Consider the following 14,753-nt stretch of genomic DNA (forward strand, 5'->3'; position numbering starts at 1 on the left):
TTTAAAAAAAGTTTGTTTGCACCCTCTTGGCTTGGCACCCTGTGCAGGGAACCGCTTGTATCACCCATAACCCGACACTGCTCTAGAAAATGTGAAATTACAGGTTTAGAGCTTGTAGGGTGTAGTAGTAGTAGTAGTAGTAGTAAAATAATAATAATTAATAATAATAATATTTATACCCTGCCCATCTGGCTGGGTTTCCCCAGCCACTGGGTGGCTTTCAGCAAAATATTAAAATAGAATAATTCATCAAATATTAAAAGCTTCCCTAAACAGGACTGCCTTCAGATGTCTTCTAAAAGTCAGATAGTTGTGGGAGGGCATTCCACAGGGTGGGAGTGTAGGAAATAGGCTTCTCCTTGTTTTTTACTTCTCTTTTTACATCCAGACTAACCCCTGAGGCAGTCCCACCAATTAAGGCTGCGATCAGTCTTACAAGCACATTAGAAGCAAGCCCTATTGACAATACTGTACAGGGTTTTGTTCTTTTTGAGCACTGATATAGGGTGGAACTCTTAACATGAAGATAATCCAGTACTCCTTTCTCCTAATACAGTCAAACCTCGGTTCTGGAACGGCTCCATTTTCGAACATTTTCCCCCAACGCCGAAAACCCAGAAGTAACTGCTCCAGTTTTTGAATGATTTTCAGAAGCCGAACATGCTACGCAGCCTCTGTTTTGAGTTTCTGCTTTCAGTTTTTGGTTGTCGAATGTTTCAGAAGTCGAACAGTCTTCTGGAACGGACTACATTCGACAACTGAGGTTTGACTGTAGTGAAATTGTGTGATTGATGATACAATTCTGTACATGTCTACTCAGAAGTGAGCACCCTTGGGGGCAATGGGTCCTTTCCCATAGGTAAATGGATACAGGATAGCAGCATCAATGCCTTATCAATTCAGATGCAAAACAGGATTATCCCAAAACAAGGTAGTGATTTCTGTATCATTAGGGAACTCCTAGGCGCACAAGTATTCAAGTAAATTAAAAGAAATAAGCCAAAAAGGACTGTGAACTTCCTGAATTTCTGATACACTGTTGACAGTTGAGCCTGAAGATATAAAACTTTCTTGAGTAACTCAGTCCATTGTTTGGAGATAGAATTACCAGTATCACACCAAATGCCAAATAATGGAATTCTGTGTTTGCTGCTACCTTTCAGTGGAGTAAGGTAGACAGCCCTCTGCCAAATCACAGTCATGCTAAAATTCTGGATTTCTCCATTATTTTCCACAGGGAAGTTTCACTAAGTAAGGCAGAAAGTCCAATCAACTTAAGTTTATGGATGAGAGCAGTTGAGACTTGAGCTGTTAAGACTAAGAGTGTCAGTTGAAGTGGGAAGTAAGGAAGAATAATTGGCCTGCTGAAACCCCTTACAAGTTCTAGTAAGTATTTCTGGAGGGGGAATGCAGGAGGAATGATTTCCCTGAGTTAAAAAAACCTTCCTACGCTATAGATTAGAATAATGGTTCAGTAGGGAGAATAAAGAAACTGGAGCTATTTCCTACTCTCCAGAATACCTCACTATATAGCAATAAAGTTTGGGGTTTGCAGCCAGCTCTGAATTTGATCCATCTAACTCTATATAGTACATTGGGTAGGGTGGGGAGAAATGGGTGTCCTTTCTTCCTCTCTCTCCCCTTCTGAAACCTGCTCCCCAGAGTCCTGAACAGTGCCATAAGTTTCCTATTCTGGCTGGCTGGAGTCTAGAAGAAGAATGTACCTCTTCTGCAAGTATTCTAGATCAGGCTGATACAAGGCATAAACTGATGGGTTTGTATTTGGGAAATCCTACTTTGTTTAGGACTGGATGTCCAAGCAGATATGGATCTCTCTCCATATTCTTTAACATGACATACAGTCTACTGCATTGAGCTCTTGTGTGAATAAATGTGAAAAAGATTGTAAATGCTGTGAATGATCATTGGCGGTAATTTTATTCAATGATATACGTTGGCGGTAATTTTATTCAGTGATATATGTACAGTCTCATTTTCTGTGATATGTCCTCCTAGGAGAAAGGAAATTGATGAAATGTTATAGAGAAAGAGTTCCTCAGTTGTATACACCCCTGACAAAGTATAGTGTGGAGATACAAATAATTAGGGAATGACAGACATGTTAAGTTAGAACTATCCATCTTTATCCAGCTTAATTGAATTACTTCTCTTGGATCATGTTTCTATATTTCAAAATAGCCAAGTAGAACAGGATAATGTGCACTCTAGCTGTATCACTTGGTTGACTGTGCACATTATCCATCTGAGTTAAATAGAAAGAAACTGATTTTTCTAACTTTGGTCCTGTTCCTAACCCCCGTATAATTTCCAAAATTGTCAATATAATGTGGCTATAATTGGCCACAATTTATTGTTTCATCATTTTAACCTCCCTTCAGACAGATTGCAATGGGGTGTGTATAACTAGCTTTATAAATAAGCAAAAATAACTGGCACATATTAGCATAGATTTTGGCTACAATAGTATAGCTGCAGAGTAATTTTTTTAAATAGGAAATTAACAGTAGTTTAAAAGCCCCAGTTCTACCTCTGCTGATTTGACACAGTTATCACACCTTATTGGACCACCTCAGAATTCATGTGTGTGAGTTGGACCACTTGTTTGAAATTACTCCCATGTCACAACATATATCCTGCATGAAAAAGTTGGCTATCAGGATGAAAGCTAGGCTACAAATTCTCTTAATCTTTCTCTGATGACATAATGCTATCATTTTTACATGAGTTCACTTTCAAACAAACTGCACCCACATATATATTGAGGTCATAAAGCCATGTAAGAGGACTATATCAAAAGTTTGTTTAGATTCCCGAATAGGAAACTGTTGTCTCCCAACTCTCCAGACACAAGTTATCAACATGTCTAAACATGCTCTTTTATGTATTCAAGTGTTTAGCTAAACCCTTAAATAAAGTCTATTATGAGTTACAGAATTTGGTACATAAGTACCTTCAGTTGTGAATTAACTGATAAACTGACCTTAAATCAGACCTTTAAAAATTAGCACTATTTCAATATACTTAAAAAAAACACCAACGTTTTATTTTGTATTACATACACTGCACACAAGGAGGCTGGGGGAGGGGAGGATAAATAGTTCCCTCTGGAATTTCAATAAGTAGCCTGCAAAAAACACAACTCTGTTTTTAAGATGCAAATGCTTGGGTGCTCACTGAATGTGGTGCTTGTTCTAGTAGCATGTTTTTTAAAGTTATGTAAACTTTGTAGGGCTGTTCAGCTTGAATATTTAACTATGAGTGTACAATCCTTTTGTAAATATGCAGTATAATTCAGATTCTTAACCATTTCTGTTCTTGCTGACTCTTTTTTCTCATGCGCTGGTGATGGAGCATGACTGATACGCTGATCTCAGTCTAAATATGTATGTTCTTGTTCAGAAGCTCTTAGTTCCTGGTAGTAGGACATTCCCTAATAAACAGTTGTAATCTATTCTACAGAGCTGACTCAGGCTGTTGAAGCATTCCAAATCATCTCTTGCTGTCCATAGCTCAATTGGCTGCTTGGATTACCAATGAGCTTGGAGCTATGAAGAAGGAAGGGATGCTGGAAGCACAAGTGTCAGAAACCTTGATACAAATACAGTCATACATATGTAAGAGTTCATTATTGAGCTTATTCTGTGTTGGTGAGTGGCAGCAACTTCTTTCTTCTTTGGCGATCACTCATAGCTGAGTAAGATTGTCTTCCATAAATACGGTTTTAACAATGAGTCCGTATGTGACTGTGGAGGCCTATTCTGGATCCACACATCCTTCCACAGTGGGGACACAGTGGCAGTAACACTGTGTTGGTCACAGTGTATCCATTGTGGCCTTGCAGTGTTGCCTAGTGGGCCACTTTCAAATGTTTCAGGAGTTTTAGAGCTTTGTCCACGAGGGGAGATGGGGGCTCATAAATAGGGCTGCTAAGCATTTGAAGGATAAAATCACCTCTATCTGCCTTATCTTGGACACCACATTTTACTTTTGAATCCAGGGAGGATCCATAGCCCACACTAGTCATTCCTCATTTAGATTGCTGCAGCATGTTCTACATAGGGTTGTCCTTGATGTGTACATACTAGGAAAGTGCAACTTGTGCAAAATGCTGCAGCCAGATTGCTGTTTGGTGTGCAATTTACAGACAATATAACACTGAGCTTATTCAACTGTACTAGCTTCAAATGTGTTTCTGGGCTAGGCTCAACTCACGAGTGTTGCTCATATATATATAAATCACTAAAAGGCTTGGGGCCAGGATATCTGAAAGACTGCCGCCTCCTATGTTAACCGGCCTATATTATCTTTGTCTGAGGTTGTAAGATGCCAGACTGATGAAAATGCAGGACAGGGTCTTTTGCATAGCTGTCAACCGTCCCTTATTTGGCAGGAAACTCCCTTTTCCCAGCGCCGTGTCCAGTCGCTGTCCCTTATTGATGATGTCCCTTAAATTTCCCGGGTTTCAAAGGAAGCAGCTCCTCTCCCTCCCTCCCTGCTGGCCAGGGAGGAGGGAGGCTCCAACTGTGTTGCTTGGCTGCGTTGCTCACCCAATAAGGAGTCTAAGAACGATTGGGGGGTGGAGCTTGCATGCCTTGTGCCGATCAAATCAGCCGCTTTGCCTGGGGACTCGCCTTTGCTCAGCGCTTCCCAGCAGAGAGGTGACAGTGGTTTTCCTTGCTGCATCCCCTTTGCCGGGTTGCTGCGCTGTGAGAACCACTGCTTGAGGCTTTGTTTGGCTGCTGGCTGGGCTTTCTGCCTTTGGCTCGGAGGGGCTCAGAAGTTGAACATAGCTGTGCTCTGAAAATCCCTTATTTTGGCTGCTAATCCCTTATTTTCGAGGCTGCTGGTCCCTTATTTTCAAATCTGTAAATTGACAGCTTTGGTCTTTTGTGTTGCAGTTCTTTGACTGTGGAGGGTGCTACCACAGTCCATCCCTCTTTACTTTCAGGTAGACAGTAAAAAGCCCCTTCACTGAAAAAACCCTTCACTGGTGAAGGAAGTACCTGCCATTTCAACACCCCCCCTCCCCACTTGAACAAAACAAGAGCAATTAGATTGACAGTCACTGTATGAAGCTGATGGGGAAGGTTATCCAGGCATTTGGACTGAAGTGTTGTCAAAACTAACTGATTAGCTTTTGCATCATTGTTCAGTGGAAGTGCTGAACAGGTGCCTGTAAATGGTAATAGTTAGGATGGAGGACCAATGAACAGAAGCTCAATCCCAACAAGATTAAGGTACGTTGATAGGTGGTTGGTCTGACCAGGGAAGTGGAGTTCAACATGTTCTGGATCAGATTTGCAGTCTGGAGGTTTTCCTTGGTCCTGCTTAATTTTTAGAAGTGCAAATGGTGTCAATAGTTGAATTTCTTCCTTCAGTAAAGACTGACACACCAGTGTGGCCTTTCCTCCATAGAGATAACCCAACAACAGTTATGCATGTCCTGATAACCTCCTGGTTATATTGCTGCAATATGTTGTACATGGAACTGCTTTTGAAGACTCTTCAAATATTTAAGCTAGTTTTAAATACAGCTGCAAGGTTTTTGAACAGGATCAGTAGGTAGGAACATTGATATAGTTATCTTAAATATAATTGATTATCAACTGACCATGGCTTCATTTCCTTGCACAATTCAAAGCCTGTATGGGTTGTTAGCCAGGATGCTTGAAGGAAAACCTTTCTCCACATAGGTCTGTTGGGCACTGCAATCATAATCTGATGCTCTCCTGCAATGTCTCCTAGCACCAGGTGTAATATGGGTGTTGACTGGTGATAGGGTCTTCTTAATTGTGCTGCTTTGTTTATGTATTATATTTATTGTTTGTACTGTCTAAGTCACCCTGATAATATTTACATTGAAGGAAGTATGGAATTTTGGAGAGAGAAAATGTTAAGTTGGGAAGTGGTGATGAATCTCAGTATGGCTAAATTTTCAGGACATGGTGATTAATTAGACTTAATTTGCATCTTAGCTGATGGTCTTTAAATGGCTAACAATAAAAGTGCTTTATAGACCTGTACTCTGAATAGAAAGGATTGATTGTGGCTTTCTTTATTTTTTAAAAAAAGTACATTGAAGACAGCAAAATTTAAAAAGAAATGAAGAGAATTTTAAAATATGTCCTTACGATAGCAGTATTAACTTGGTTGTATGGTCGAATTACAAGTGATCAGAATTGTTGGCACTAAATCCACAGCTGAGCTGTTAAAAAAGATTTTTAGCTTCATTTATATAATTTCATTTGCTGATGTACTAAGCACTCGAACCCCGCCCTTATGAGGCAACTTTATGATCTAAGATTCCACCCTTCCCAGGCCTCCAGTGCTGTGAGAATATTTTGCTCCACCTTTGTGGATGTTGGCAACTTCATTAATAAAAGACCAGTTTTACTGCATTTTTCTGTAATTAAAATACTATATATTTAAATAAACGCACGTGCATATACTTGGAAACGAACTCATTTCAGGATCACACTGTAAAAAAGGCATTTATCCATAAATTCCCACATTAACAAAAAATTATCCACATTGAAAATTGTGTGAATACTTTCTATATAATAATAAATGGCTAAGAATAATTCAAATTCAATATATTATATCTCTGGTGTACTTCTTAAGCGTTGTGGTTAAATTAACTTCTTACTCTAAGAACACTGAAGAGCTAGCTAAAAGGAATGTACCGGTACTTATAAAATATCTATTTTCTGTTAGGCTTTCATTAGGCTGCTCTTTCAACTCAAGGTTGTGCAGTCTTTTCACAGGGCCATCTCTAGTTCAGGGAAACACACAGTGTTTCAGATCCAATATGATTATCAGGAGCATTCATTTTTGTGGCCGCTTCACTGGTTCTATGTACTAGATGACTATTAATAAACAATTATATAGGCCAAATGTAAGAGTTGTATTCAAAGTTGTTCATAGAGTGGTAGACCCATTGAAATTAATATAGGTGACTAGTAATTTAAGTGGGTCAACCCTAAGTATGACTAACATCAGATGCAATCCTAAATGTGCATGCCCAAGGCCCTTTGCTTGAATTTATGTTTAATTTATTTAAGATATTTTTCTACTACCCTTCAATAGAAACAACAGCACAGGTTATTGCCTTTGGTGGATTGCTTTGCTATATTTATTACACAGTATGCCAACTAAATACAACAAATTCCATTACTATGTATGGGCTGATGGGTTTTTTTAAACAAAAAAAATAATGTTGAATATATGCAAGGCAGGACCCTTGAACCTTGCTGCAAATTTGGCCATGAAAATATCTTCCCTTGCTGTAAACGACAATGGTACCATCTACCTTACAGCACTGTAGCCCCCAGGACCCAGCCATTTCCACTAAGATTCCAAAAGCACATCCTTGCATATGATGTAGTAATCTGCCCTCTTTACAGCAGTGTGCCATGTCTGTCCTCCTCCTCCCACTTCTTACCGTCTTGCAGCAGCCAGGTGATCCAGCTACAGCATTACAGTCTAGGCTTTGAGGGAAGATTGAGACATTTCTGTGCAGATACATTGCTAATACATCATAAGGTATCATTTGGACGCTGGTGGTGCTGTGGTCTAAACCATTGAGCCTCTTGGGCTTGCTGATCAGAAGGTTGACAGTTAGAATCCCCGCGACAGGGTGAGCTCCCATTGCTCTGTCCCAGCTCCTGCCAACCTAGCAATTCGAAACCACACCAGTGCAAGTAGATAAATAGGTACCGCTGTGGCAGGAAGGTAAACAGTGTTTCCATTCGCTCTTGTTTCTGTCATGGTGTTCCGTTGCGCCAGAAGTGGTTTAGTCATGCTGGCCACATGACCCGGAAAGCTGTCTGTGGACAAACACTGGCTCCCTCGGCCTGAAACGAGATGAGCACTGCAACCCCATTGACTGGACTTAACCGTCCAGGGGTCCTTTGCCTTTTTACCTAATATGTCATAAACACACATGGATCCTAATTTATAAAGGTGTTGTATTTTTAATATATAACTTCATAGAATGTATACAGTACTAAACAACCTATATTGTAGTGCAGCTTTTCCTTACAACATCTAGAAATACCTGAGGATGCTAAATTATACATTTGCATTTGTACTCATATTTTTGTGTAGAAAATGTGGCAACCATAGTAATCAAGCACCATCTAGTGGCAAGTGTTCATAGTGTCATTTACTCGGAATTAGTAATACGGTACAGTAAATCCTTATGTTACTCGAACACAAGCCATTTTCTAGTTTGATTACAAAAATTGTATAGTTTGGTAATACTAAATTAGCTGTAGCAGCATATGAAATGATCTTCAGGAGCTTAATTGCCCCACTAGGACCTGCTCCCATTCTCTTGCTGTCAGATACCATCATTACAGCAGAGCCATTTATTTTTCAGATTAAAAGGGTGAGTTGGAATGAAAGTATTATAGACTTTGAAAATATTGTTGCTATAAAAGACATCAAAATTGTTACACACTTTTGTTCTAAGCTTAAAAATTAAACACAATACTCTGTGAGAGTGTGTCTATGTTGGGGAGCGGGGGAGCCCTGGATTTTGGAGTTTTAAATATCAATCTCGGTAACCTATTTATGTGTGTATATAGTATAAGTTACCTATAGTTATACTATCAATTCTAAAAGTGGAAATCAGTCTGTAAAGTGGGGCTATAAAGACCATTGACCTGTTTTTGAACTCCAAAAGTCCATTTAAAATAATTAAAATGTGACAATATCCCTGTGATTATACAGCAATCCCAAGAAGTCCCTTTACCCCATTGACCTGATATATAGCAGAATTATCATTGCTTTGCCTTGTAAGCAGATGACAACCCTAAACCTTAAATGAAATGTTATTAATGCAGGCAAGCAGGCATCTCTTCAACATAAACTAGATGTTTTCTTTATCTCTAAATGATGGGAGAATTAATGGTTTCTTTCTTAAGAGAGTACACTTTAGGGCTTCCTCTTTCCTCTTACCTCACTGGCCCCATTAGTGTTTTGCAAGTCTGTCTTGCTTCATGACAACTGAAGATCAAGATAGATCATGATTTTTAAATAATTACCCAAGGAGAATGAGAGGGATATTCACAACCATCTGGCATTGAACATTTGACCAGACAAAACTTACATTACAAGACCTTTTGAGACATCTGGGGATAAAAAGTAGAAATTCAATTATTGGAGACACATAATTATATACACATCACTTTCCCCTCAATTATAGTATTTCATGTCAGATAAGATGAATGGTAATGTTAAGCAGGTCTGTTTGACATTACAGATGGCAAAAAGTTTTTCTAAGGAGGTTCCCCCTATTTATCATGCAAGTGTTTTCATTTTGTTCTCTGAAAAGCTAATGAGAGCTAAAGTTAATGTGAGCTTTATATGAGGCAAAAGATCATGAACAGGTTTAGTTGTCAATTGGTGATGTATTATATGTTTCTGATGCTTTCCTGCAAACTTCTAAAATCTAGACCAATGTCTGAAAGTGGAATTTTATCTCATGTATTGCAGGATGAAATCTATGTATTTATAGAAAAAATGTCATATATAATCAGGATCCAGCATAATTTTAATTATAATTTTGTAACACAATCCTAAACAGGAACCTCTTTGCTTGCAGAGACAAAGGATCTGTGATGCATGCAATGTTTTTGAGTTTGTCAACTGCTTCCTTTAACCCTTTATGTTACTTGTAGCTCTTAAATGTGACACAATTGTTTCATAGGTTTGGGGGGTCAATCTGGATGACACTCAATGGTTCCTTCCAGATATATGATCCTGTAGAGGGGATGGTAAACTCTATAAGAGGACACCAGCCAAACCAGTTTCCTTTGTTAAAGCAATAGAATAACCTTAGCCAGCCAGTTAAGTATTTCTATTAACATTAGAAAGAGGCTGCCCTGTTGCCATAGAGTCAAATGGGAGTAACCCCTGCTCACCTATTAGGAAGCTACCTCAACTTGAAAGGTAGAAGAATATTAGCCTGTGTTATAGTAGTAGATAGGTAGCCGTGTTGGTCTGCCATAGTCAAAATAAAAAAATTCCTTCCAGTAGCACCTTAAAGACCAACTAAGTTAGTTCTTGGTATGAGCTTTCGTGTGCATGCACACTATCTGTGTGTATCATGTGTATCTGAAGAAGTGTGCATGCACACGAAAGCTCATACCAAGAACTAACTTAGTTGGTCTTTAAGGTGCTACTGGAAGGAATTTTTTTATTTAGCCTGTGTTATGTGTGAGGTTGGGCTGCTGCTGGAAGCTGGAGACAGAGAGGTGTGTCTGCTCTGTGCTGTACCCAAAGCTGAGTTTGGGACTTCCCTGGAAACTTAAAGGGGAAGCAAGATCAGCTGGAGTGTAATTGCTATGAACCCCTTCATCCTATGTTCAGGTCATATATATGTATAAAGAAAGACATATATCCTAAATAAAAAAATTCCTTCCAGTAGCACCTTAAAGACCAACTAAGTTAGTTCTTGGTATGAGCTTTCGTGTGCATGCACACTTCTTCAGATACCTTCAGATATCCTAAAGGTAGCACAGTCTCCACTGAACTTCATTTCAAGGAAACCAAACATGGGGTAAACGCAAGAACCCCTGGAGTCTCTCACTGGTCTGAGATTGGGATGCACATATCAATATACAGTGGTACCTTGGTTGTCAAACATAATCCATTCAGGGAGTCCGTTTGACTTCCAGAACTGTTCAAAAACCAAGGCGCAGCTTCCAATTGGCTGCAGGAGCTTCCTGCACTCAATCGGAAGCTACAGAAGCTGCGTCAGATGTTCGCCTTCCCAAAAATATTAGGAAATCGGAACAGTCACTTCCGGGTTTGCTGCGTTCAGGAGCCGATTTGTTCGGGAGCTAAGCCGTTCAACAACCAAGGTACCACTGTAAATGACTATCGAGCCTGTTGTCCTGGCAAGTACTACACTTCTGTCACTAGAGGTCAGATTATACATAGTTATGCATACTTGAAACTCTACACAGAAAAAAATAATCCTCAATATGAAACCATTTGTGTGTGTTAACTAACTCTGAAAGTATTACAAAGTTTCCTAAATTTATTCATGAATTTAAGCTCCCAGGATGGAGAGAAGTATTTGACAAGGATATAGTGGCATAGTAGCATCACTTCCAGTTTTGTTTTGGCAGTCTTGTGACATACTGTTGAACCATGTCTAGATTATTGTTAAATTCCCCCAATCTTTGAGTGGTGAGAGATTTCCGAGAGTGACAGCGGGTTTGGTTGCTGTAGAATGAAGGCCACTGGAGATGGTTGTGTCCTTACGATGGCCGAGTTCAAATAATGTGGGCTAGCTTCTGCTAAGTTTTTTTTTTAAGCTTATGAAATTATTATAGACACCTTGCTGAATGTGTACTTTCACCCTAATAGATGTGATATGCACATGTGATTCCATACAGATTTCGGTACTGTAAAGTGCTTTATGTGGGCATGCCTTTAAAAGAGTGTTAGGAAAGTTCATCTGGTTCTAGGCTGAGAATCTGAAGAAGGAAGAACTGATTGTATCTCACCAATTCTTTAGTAATGTCATTGGCTTCCACTTTGTTTCCAGTAAAATGTTGGTTCTGAGCTACAAGCAATCCTCAATTTCCCACCACTGATCGTAAAGGAGTTGCAGCCTGGACCACTATTCTTGCTTCTCCAGACCCTCATCTCATGCTTGGCCCTTGTTCTAAGGCAGGTGTAGGGAACTTTTAGCCCTCCCGTCATCCCTGGCCCATTGGTCATACTGGATGGAGCTGACAGGAGTTGTACTTCAACATCTGGAGGAACAAAGCTGAAGTTAGTAGTACCTTTTAGGCTCTGGATGAACTCATTTTTAGTAGGCTAGATATTTAATGGCTGCTTAACTGAATTAGCCAGTCTCTTTAATTGTGATACTCTTTTTAGTCTTAATGATTTTAACTACTGTTATGTTTCTTTGGTTCTTATTTGATGGTTTTATTAAGTCATATAATCATTTTAATTATATTAAAAGCAGCCTTGGTTGGCTTTGTTGAATAGCAAGGTATAAATATTTTAAATGAAATCACTGATAATGAAAGCATTGAAGAGCGTCTGGGAAGAAGAAAATGTTAGGTTAATTTTTTAATATAGTTTGGAGAGGGGAATATCTTATTCTTATTATTCTTATTCTTAATATTCAATTGTTCAAGTAGCCAGACAAGTACCATAATGGTCCAAAGTATGGGTTCTTAGTATAACAAAAAAAGCTGCTCTGTTCCAGAGGGGAAATGGATGAGACTCCCATCCATAGTTAGAAGAACAAAAGTCAGAACCTCTGTGTGTATGTGTGTGCACACGTGCGTGAGAGAGAGAGAGAGAGCGCACTGGGCTAGAAGCAGGCTGCAGGGAGAAGCCTAAGAAGGAAAGACATGCTTGAATCCAAGGCTGTAGCTATGGGAGAAGCAAGACCTTCTGGGCTGTTAATGCTGTGAGCCCCTCCACAGACTCAGGTTGTATATATGTGTAAAAAAGCCATATATCATAAGACTACCACTGTCTTTGTGGTCCCTCATTCTGAGCGCCTGGCAGCTTGCACCTCTTTAATGAAATCCAAGCCTTCATACGCAGTTCCCCATCTAGAAGAATAGCACAGAAAGGATCACAGAATGCAGCACAGACAGAATCTTTTGTGAAATTATAAAGAATGTGGCTAAATACTGACCTCAACACACCTAAATTTACTTCTTGGCTCTGAAATGATGGAATACAGCTGATGTGGGAAAGAGAATATAACATTCTGTTTACTAGGATTTATGAACATGTTCTGTTGTTGTACAGCATGATGGGAACAAAAGCATTGTATTCCTGTGATTGTACACATCTTAAAATGCTATGCCAAAATGATCAAGAAAGCCAAACCCTTGGTGGAAGAATCAAAGGCAGAGCTTGCTTTTATTTTTAGTGAAGAATGTTGCCATATTTTCCTTGCAAGATTTCCCAGCAGAAACAATGTGGGTTGGCTGGCAGGAATTAGGTGTTTCCTCTGGGTTAGGTTCCTACTATTGTTAATGAGTGAACTGTTAATGGAATGATCCATTTCTTGTCATGCTACAGATATCTGCTACCAAACACATGCCTGTGTTTAAAAACACAAGGACAGGACTGTTCTTTACAGACTTCTTTATTTCTCATAACATTGTAGCATGAAGACGCAAGAGCCATCCATACATTTCTCAATAAAGTTCTTGTTAGCTTATTAAAGCTTTTACAGGGTTCCAAGTATAGAAATGTTTTCCCATTTAAAAGCTCTCTCTCTCCTTCCCTGCAAGTTTTGTGTGCATGTGTGCGTGTCCTAGCAGCAGGGTTAAATTATACTCATAATTTCCACTTATGTAAGAGTGAATACCAAAATTCCAATGCCTTTCAATTTATTGCTCAGAACACTGAAAGGCAGGAACATATTTACTGGCAACAAAAAGCCTACAGACCGCATCTCTATGGCTCTCCATATGTTGCTAGACTACAGCTCCCATCATTCCTGAGCAGCGGTTATGCTGGGAAGCATAGAAATTAGGCAGTAAGGCCTTGTTTTGAGCAAGTCCAGCTATGAAGTAAGCTGGCTCTGCTTTCTTAAGAAGAAACAGGCAACAGCTTGGGAAGTAATTTAAAAAGATATATAATTTTCGTACTTATATTCATGCATTGGTTCATAACCATGGCAGCAGCAAATTTGCAGACAAAATACTTATATTTACAGTAACCAGCTTCAGGCTGGTGATGAATGAGCCTCTCTGAAACATGGGGAAACCAGCCCCTCAACTAAATCTGACTCTGCAGCTGCAGTCCCTGGTTTGGTGGGTTCAGTTCAAGGGTGGCAGGAAGACTTAGTGGGTTCCTTGTTTGGGTGTTGGGGTCCAGCCCCGTGCTTTTACAATCTGCATTCTTGGACCTCCTAAGCTGGCCATTTGCCCACTTTGTCAGTATTCAGGTTACCCAGGAAAGGGTTCCCAAAGGTGTATGAGCTTCCACCCTGCCCTCTCCCAGGGCCTATTTTGACACCTCAAGGGCCATGTTTATTGTGCCCACTTTTCAATTATAGTGAGCGATCTATCCAGTATAGGGTGAGAAATGCCATATATTAATGCTTATCCTCAAAGGAACATGCCGCCACAACCATGAAAGCACAAAAGTCTTGATGTGAGCAAAATTACGTCATAGCTTAAGTGGTGCCGACTACCACATTTGGGGACTCTTGAATCACAATCCTAGGATCAAGAATGAACTACAGTGGTACCTTGGATTACATACGCTTCAGGTTACATACTCTTCAGGTTACAGACTCCGCTAACCCAGAAATAGTGCTTCAGGTTAAGAACTTTGCTTCAGGATAAGAACAGAAACCGGGCTCCGGCGGCAAGGCAGCATCAGGAGGCCCCATTAGCTAAAGTGGTGCTTCAGGTTAAGAACAGTTTCAGGTTAAGTATGGACCTCCGGAAAGAATTAAGTACTTAACCTGAGGTAGTAAAGGTAAAGGTACCCCTGCCCGTTTGGGCCAGTCTTGACAGACTCTAGGGTTGTGCGCTCATCTCACTCTAGAGGCCAGGAGCCAGCGCTGTCCGTAGACACTTCCGGGTCACGTGGCCAGCGTGACATCGCTGCTCTGGCGAGCCAGCGCAGCACACGGAACACCGTTTACCTTCCCGCTGGTAAGCAGTCCCTATTTATCTACTTGCACCTGGAGGTGCTTTCGAACTGCTAGCTTGGCAGGCGCTGGGGCC

General features: G+C 40.1%; 1 protein-coding gene across 1 annotated transcript in view; it reads left to right on the forward strand.

Annotated features, from left to right (window-relative positions):
* The first annotated feature begins 1,241 nt into the window (after positions 1 to 1,241).
* The window catches only part of TEC (tec protein tyrosine kinase), a 74,194-nt gene continuing 60,682 nt past the window's right edge, over positions 1,242 to 14,753 (forward strand). Inside the window, exon 1 of the mRNA XM_081208869.1 lies at positions 1,242 to 1,386. The gene's annotated coding sequence lies outside the window, so the exon portion shown is untranslated. The remainder of the gene's footprint in view (positions 1,387 to 14,753) is intronic.

Source organism: Podarcis bocagei, assembly GCF_964188305.1.
Source record: "Podarcis bocagei genome assembly, chromosome: 9".
NCBI lineage: Eukaryota > Metazoa > Chordata > Lepidosauria > Squamata > Lacertidae > Podarcis > Podarcis bocagei.